This window comes from Echinops telfairi, unplaced genomic scaffold (assembly GCF_000313985.2).
Source record: "Echinops telfairi isolate 266 unplaced genomic scaffold, ASM31398v2 ScPeMD7_2;HRSCAF=8, whole genome shotgun sequence".
NCBI classification, from domain to species: domain Eukaryota; kingdom Metazoa; phylum Chordata; class Mammalia; order Afrosoricida; family Tenrecidae; genus Echinops; species Echinops telfairi.
In genome coordinates, this window is record NW_022103898.1 from 73,542,977 (window position 1) to 73,548,692 (window position 5,716).

Consider the following 5,716-nt stretch of genomic DNA (forward strand, 5'->3'; position numbering starts at 1 on the left):
GGACAATGAGAGGGAAAACTTGTTGTATGGTCAGAGCATAAACTAAAAGTTACACTATCGCAACTGGCTAAAAATCAACCAGGGAAGATGAAGGTAAGACATCTAGAAGTGGGGATTTGGAAAGGTTAGGTGGTTAACATAAGTGGGGCTATATGGTTGGTTAAAGGTACATACCTTTAATAAATAAATACATCCTTCAGTTTATTCCAGAATGCTTACAACACAATGGCACAACATGTTTTTCTTGTAACCTGCTATAAAAGTTCCTTAATTATGTCTATTTCTAGGAATCCAAAATAAATATTTATTGATAATGCAATGATCAACAAACTGGTTACAAGTTATCACATCTTGCATCTGTTTGGCCATCATGGAAAAGCGTTCTGACAATGGACTGTGATAGCTGGCGCTCGCCAGGCCTCAGCAGAAAGTAATGTCTTCTTTAGGATATTTGGTTAGGTCAACCTTAAGGTTAGGGGAACTGCTAACTTAAAAGGCAGTTTTCAAATTCATCATGGATTCTAGACTCATGCCAAGACAAAATAATAGTAAGCTTCCATTTTCAAACCACGCTATGTACACACATCAATTAAGCTCTCCTATGTAGCGTTTTGTGTCAAGTTGACTGGGACAGACTTCTCAATGGTTTCACAGTTGAGGTCTTCCCAACGATGTGACCTAACATAAGGGAATAACCCCATGATGGGATGTGCTGTGAAATGCCAAGCAAACAAGGGACATTTAGGGTAGAGTACAACACCCTTACTCAGGTCACAGCTCTAATGTAATTAAATGGAAGGAAGTTTCTTTGGGGATGTGGCCTACTTCCTGTATAAGTTGACAGTGTGTGAAAACTAGATCACTTTGTTGTTATTGTTGGTGGAACTTGATCCTGCATCTGGCTTATTGACCTTTAGTTCCCTGGATTTGAGCCAACAGCCCTTCACATTGGTCTGTCCATCCTCTGAGCCATCAGCTGTCTGCCATCTGACCTGCTGACCTTGGATTCGTTGGATTCTGCAGCCATAAACCTGAGCTGTTGACCTTGGAATCATCTACCTCTGCATCTATCATACGGTGTTCCTCCTGATTCCCTGTTGGTCTTCCTGCTTCATCAGCCCCTGCGGCTATGTTAGAAATCTCTAGAAATCTCTAGCCTAACATCTGACTCATGGACTTGACCTCTACTATATTTACCTCCTTCTAAATTTTGTGAGCCATTTTTTAAAAGACATAAATGTATCTACACACACACACACACACACACACACACACACACACACACGAAAGCATCACTAGTTTTGATTCTCTAGAGAACCCAGAATAACAGAAGTAGCAAAGACTATGGTACACGTTTTAAATGGGAATCCTACCTCATTCACCCTACAGCCCTGATGCTACCTCATGAGACTAATTTTTGTTTCCCAAACTCAACTACACTGTCAAGGGGCATGATCTGAGCACTGCAAGAATCCCAAAACTGCTGTTTTGTCATAGTGTAAACCAAAGAGCACAACATTATTTGAGAAAGGGTTAGAGAGCTTGAAACATAGACTTTAGTAGTGTCTACATTGTGATGAAGGATATGCCAAGAAATAAGTTTCACATTTTGATGCTTTTGTTTAATAAAGATTTTTGGTTTTTAGCAATGCCTTTTGAATTTCCCTCCTATTGGGTGCCCTAAGGGAGAAGAAGCTTTGTGAAATGAGAAGATATGTTTGTCTGTTTAAGTGCACACAATGTAGATAAAGCAGAGGTGACTAACGAGGCTATGTGGGCCTAGATAAGGAATTCAGGGTAACCTGGCAGTAGAGATCGAGATAAGTTTTTAAGTAGGAGCTGACATAGCAATATTTATACTTTAATATACTTTTAAGACAATTTTGAAGTGTAGAGGACAGTGTAAGGTGTAATATGTAGTCAATTAATATAGATCTTTTAGTCTCATAATGCCTTATGTAAAATATAATAATTCTGGACTCTATGCCTGTGACTGGCTATAACACCATTTTGAAGGGCATTATCTGGGACAAGATTAAGGTGGAATGTACCTCGATTCGATTTTGCTAGAGGCTGTGACTTAAGTCACCATCTTTTGTTTCCTTGGGAGTATGGTCTGCTGAAAGACAAAAGCTTTGGAGGCATATATGACCTCTGTGTGGCAAGATGGAAGTCAGAGGAGATCAGATATGGCCATTTCCACGATGTTGACCCGGAGACCAAAAATCCAGCGTTCCTGTGAGAGGGTGATGCCATATTTCAGAAAGTCAACAAAGAGATTTGGTACAAAAGCCACAATAGCAAAAATGGTGAGTGCAGAATGAATTGGTGAAACCTTTTTTGACAATTGGGGTTGGACTATCTATTTAATAAGTTATGTGAGGGAGAAAAGGTAAGTTGGTCATTACTGAAGGACAAGTAGATTTCTATGGGCAGATCTTATAGCAAGGAGAAGACGCATTCATGACCATTTCTTTTTACTTCTACTTTTCTATTCTCCCCAAATGAGTCCCTAGTTTCAGCAGCAAGAAAGAGGAATCTAAAATAATTTACCAAGGCTCATATATTATTCTGAAATTTCAAGATAAAAAGACACGGTGTCTTTGAATCACCTTAGTTAGAGATGTAAGCATCAGAATAATCTTTGCACCCATCAAAAGGAAGACATACCTATAATAGCAAGAAAGAAGGATATCATTTCATTTTTCAGGTCTTAGAAGCTAAATTTATCATTGTAAGTATTCTACATGTAGGCATTTAAAAATATTTTATGATTTAAGCAAAGATCTATCATGTGATAGTTGTTGGTAAATTGGGTGCTTGCATCTGGCACCTGGGGGCTATTTCTCACAGTCTTTATAAGCTTTTATGCCCTGAGTGTCAAAGTAACTTCGCATTCAATTTTCTTTTTCACTTTTGATTTTCAAAAGCCAACCAAATATATTTTACATATGAAGCCATTGAGATTAAAAAATGTTAATATCAATCATTCTCAAAGAAAAATAAAGTGGTACATTTGGCACTGATTTACAGAGGTGTTTGTGACTTTCTTGAATTTTTATGAAAAGTTACATAATCTCTTCATTTATATTGCACTTCCACTGTTTTATTTCCGATCTTTTAAAATACAACTACTCCTAGATAGTGATTCTAGTAAAGGATGTCCTTTATAAAATGTAAACATATGTGTCTGGCATATAAATAATAGCAACTTTTCAAAATCCATTATTTCTGATGTGTATGGAAACCTATGATATCAGATTCACAGATTTGTCAATTCCTTGCCAAATGTAAGAGAATGAGCCCAGGTATGGGAGTTGACATTCATGTGCAAACTAGCAGGTTTATTTGAAGTTTGATATTGTGCATTATGGTTCCTAAATGCAGTCTTAAATTCATTTCAAAAATCAGAATAAATACACGCACAACTGTTAATGAGTTACCAGTCTGTTTGAAGAAGCATAAACACTCTGTCTGCTGTGGCTTACCCAAAAACTTAGAGGGCTGAAAATACTTTTACTATGTTCCAAACATGAAAGGATGAAAATATTGGTCTTCAAAGTAAAGTTAATGAAACACTGGAATCACCCAGTAGACTTTGTCAGAATGTGAATCCCTCCTGATCCAGTGACTTGGTGTGCAGGGGCCTGGAATCTACATGTTTGTTAAGCCCCCAGGTACCTAATACGCTTAGTGAAGCTAGAGATCTGACACACTTCGTAGGCTTATTTGTCCTCTCCAATATCATTTCAGCTTACAAGTGTGAGACACGTGATTTTGAAGAAAACTATTAGAATTTTGTATTGTATGTGGTTTCTTGGATAGTTAGAGAGGCGGACTTACACTTATGGCATGCCTAGTTGGTCGGTGCTCTATACACATTCAATCCTAACTACAATCTAATGAAATAGATACAATTATATCAGTTTCATCCATGAGAAAAGAGGCACAAGGATATGAAATAATTTAATAAAAGTCACACAACTAGTAACTAGAAAGGACGAATATAAATTTTGGTTACATTTAATATTAAAGTTCTTCCCACTAGACCAGTGTGCTGAGAGAGTGGGTGATAGGCTGAAGAAAGTCACGTTTTTTTGAGAAAACGTCAAACTACAGATTTGCATGTTCTCTATGAACTCACCTAAAAACATGGTGAGAAAGGGAATCTTATGCCAATGTTACAGACGGGACTCAGAGGGATTAGGTAATGTTCTGTAAGACATGAACTTATTAATACAGTTATTTATTTACCTATTTACTCACTTATTCCCATGTCAATGCTTACAATAGAGGTTAACTAATGCAGGACTGCAGTTAACTAATGCAGGACTGGAATCTGCCCTCATTGAGTTCACAGATTAGTTTAATGGATGCACCAATAGTTCTGTACCACAGTTTGTGAATTTCTATCGATAAAAGTGAATTGTAGCTAAAGTAATGTGAGTAGAATTGGTCAAGCACAGAGTAGAAGGGAAATCATTCTAGATGTGGATCACAATACAGAATGTTTATGAGGCAGAAGAGCTTGGTCCTTTCAGGAATTAAAGAGGATACGTGTGGCCCACATGGAAGTCAAGGGGCAGAGTGGTACAACACTGTTGGGATCTACGAGCAAGCACTGAGGGCTCTGATATTAAAATGAAAGATGGACTTCTTCACTATGAAAAGAGAAACGCAGAGCAAGAGAGTATCCAATTTACAGATTTAAAATGGTTTTGAGGAATCTATAGAGAAACCAATTGTTTTCGGAGTTGTCCAGTCAAAAAAAGTAGATAGGACTTAGACTGACAACAGAGTGATAAAAATGGAGATTAATTTTGAAAAAAAATATTCAAATCAGAAGCATTTGAGTTTCATGATGGCTTGAAGGAGGAGGACATAAGACAACATGTGTTGGGGTGGTCTTTAAATTTTTGTCAATAGCAAAATAATGAGGAGATTGGAAGGTCATATGCTGAGAAAGGAAAACCACAGGGAGGTGGTCTTAAACACAAAAGGGGTGGATTTGGATTTAAATATACATTTAAGTATTTGCAACATACTGCCATGAAGCAGGGAACCAACAGAGAGGACTGAGGGTCCAACCACAATTCCAACTACGTGGACAACCCCCGCTCTCCCCGCCCTACCCCTTGCCCCACAGAAGAATTCACTTCAGAGGGCAGCACTGAAGCTACAGCTCAGGAAGAGGGACATGTCTGATCAGAGCACACGGGAGCTAATGAAGGGAGAGGAAGAGAGAGTAAAACATATCCTAGCCCACCAAGCCCTGAGGACGACATTCCCGAACAGAGCAGTGAACGCACAGAGAGAACCATAGGGCCAGCCCCATTGTGAGACTTGACGTCCCTCACTCACCCATAGCACTACTGGGACAACAATGGAGACATAGTGCGGGAATTGTGCCTGATCCGACCCCAGAACACTGAGGTGAAACTCTAAGGGTGTGCAACAGAACAGCAAGGGGAACAGAGCAACAGAGTCGCCGGGTAATACCAAAAATAGACTTTGGGGCCAGGACGTGGAACGCCATCAGACTCACCTGGAAAACACTCCTAAAGGTCAGCAAACAGACCTGGGACTATTTCAGGCTTTTCTTTTTCCTGTCACTGATTTTGTTGTTGTTGTTTTGTTTTCTTTTGTTGCTTTGTTTTCCTCTGTCTTGTTTTTTGTGCGTATAAATATATCTGCAGGTCTAGCTAGATAAGATAGG

At 38.8% G+C, this 5,716-nt stretch overlaps 1 pseudogene; it reads left to right on the top strand.

Moving 5' to 3' along the window:
- The first annotated feature begins 2,189 nt into the window (after window positions 1-2,189).
- Window positions 2,190-5,716, top strand: part of LOC101652168 — a 6,360-nt pseudogene continuing 2,833 nt past the window's right edge.